This window comes from Octopus bimaculoides, chromosome 18 (assembly GCF_001194135.2).
Source record: "Octopus bimaculoides isolate UCB-OBI-ISO-001 chromosome 18, ASM119413v2, whole genome shotgun sequence".
NCBI lineage: Eukaryota > Metazoa > Mollusca > Cephalopoda > Octopoda > Octopodidae > Octopus > Octopus bimaculoides.
The window spans coordinates 47,083,250-47,085,478 of NC_068998.1; the positions used below are offsets into that span (position 1 = coordinate 47,083,250).

General features: G+C 43.5%; 1 protein-coding gene and 1 non-coding gene across 2 annotated transcripts in view; one reads left to right on the plus strand and one right to left on the minus strand.

Annotated features, from left to right (window-relative positions):
* Positions 1-2,229, minus strand: part of LOC106873192 (unconventional myosin-Va) — a 147,027-nt gene that overhangs the window by 30,438 nt on the left and 114,360 nt on the right.
* On the plus strand, positions 1,718-1,836 carry LOC128249968 (5S ribosomal RNA). The gene has a single exon (XR_008266111.1). It is a non-coding gene; the product is annotated as a 5S ribosomal RNA (ribosomal RNA).

Sequence of the window (2,229 nt, forward strand, 5' to 3'; positions counted from 1 at the left end):
GGTGTTGATGGCAGGGTACTGGTTGTGGTAGTGTGGTCCTTGTGATGGCAATGTTAATGGTCATAGTGCTGATGATGATTGTGGTGTTGTTGTTGTTGTTGGTGGTGGTGGTTATCCAGCATCAACATCCTCCCTCCCTACTCCAAGGCCTCCAGTTTATACTCAAGCGAAATAACGGTTGAGAGCTGGAATTGAACCCATGACATGAAGAGAATCCCATCTTGTACAAAATATTTGTCAGTGTGTGTCACATCTTTATTCTACATTGCCCCCCACCACCACTAAAAACACCAACCGAACATCCTCAAATCACACTTTTGTTATCTTAACAAAGATCTACAAAATACAGGCTGGTCAAAGCTGTAAGATCTTTGACCATCCTGTACTTTCTGGCACACAAGCCAATGTAGGGTGTAGCGCAAACCACACCATCACCATCTTTCCAAGTCCTGCTGCATTTCACATGGAATTTTCAGCCTTACAAAGTCATCTTGGTGCATAAGTCAACCTAAGTTGTTTTGTCTGGCTTGTATGCTGGAAAATACGGTAAGTCTGCAGAATCAAGGCAGATGTGGGGCTAAGCAACAACGCCTTATGATGATGAGGAGGATGACAATAATGGCGAAAACGGTGATGTTGATGATAATTATGCATCGATGCCTTACACATTGGTAAACTGTAACTCCCAACATATCCCATTTATTTTCGTTCACTTCCATTGGTTCTCTCTCATCTTCCTTCCCACTTCATTGCTCTATTGGAATTCTTTATCATCCTTTGGCCAAAACCAATTTAATCATCAACCAACCCAAACAGCATCGCTCTCTGAAAATGATTTTGTCCATAAGACAACATCAATAGCAATAACCAACCAATTCTGTCTGTCTGTCTCTCTCTTCCTCCACCTCTACAGCAGAGACATGATTCATCATCATCATCATCGTCGTCGTCATAGTCATCATTGGTTAACATCTGACTAGGCTTGTGTGTGTGTGTGTATGTGTGTGTGGTGTTCGTGTCTTGTCCTGGTGTTTCATATCAGTTTTGGAATGGTTTCTATGGCTGGATGCTGTTCCTAACGCTAACAACTTGAAGAAGCAATTTTATTTTATTTTTTTTTTTAGTTTTTCACTCAACTAATAAAAGACCCCCTAACCCTCACTCCATGCCTGCTCTTCCTTCACCTTCTATCACTCTGTCAACTAGAACACTTTGAAGTAAGAAACAATACAAACGGTCTTATTAAACAGTAACTGGAATGGAATTACTGTCTCAACAAAACACCATTAGCATTGTCAACACAATCATCATCATCACCACCACTACTACCATTTCCTTCATAGTTCCACAGAGGGAGGCCAGTCTTTGAGATGCAGTTCTTGTTATGTTAAGGATGTGTGGGCACCAGGAAAGACACACACTGATGGTGAGGGCTAGAACTTGAAGAGGCTTTGAGGGAGGGGGCTATTTGTGCAGCTGCAGATGTTTGTTGTATGCATAAAGAGAATCGAGTGAGTGGTTGGTACCACGTTTGTTGGAGAGAGAGACAGAGAGAGAGAGGGAGGTAACTGGTACTACTACATATGTTGTAGAGGGATAAAAGGGGAGAGAAAGAGGTAGGTAGTTGGTACTACAAGTCTGCTACAGAGAGATGGAGGTAGTTGGTACCCAGCTCTGTTGCAGAGAGAGAGAGAGAAAGAGAGAGGTGGTAGGTCTTGCTTACGGCCATATCACGTTGAGAGCACCGGTTCTCGTCCAATCCCCGAAGTTAAGCAACGTCAAGCCTAGTTAGTACTTAGATGGGTGACCGCTTGGGAAACCTAGGTGCTGTAAGCGTAAAAAAAAGTGATGGTGCATGGCTCAGTTGTTAGAGCGTCAAACTAACGACTGTGAGGTTGTGAGTTCGAATCCTGGACCGGGCTGTGAGTTGTGTTCTTGAGCAAGACACTTTATTTCACATTGCTCCAGTTAACTCAGCTGTAGAAATGAGTGTTGACGTCACTGATGCCAAGCTGTATCGGCCCCTTTGCCTTTCCCTGGGATAACATTGGTGGTGTGAAGAGGGGAGGCCGGTATGCATGGGCAACTACTGGTCTTCCATAAACAACCTTGCCCGGACTTGTGCCCGGCAGGGTAACTTTCTAGGTGCAATCCCATGGTCAGTCATGACCGAAAGGGGTCTCCATATATATAATGTGTATATATATATATAATGTGTGTATATATATA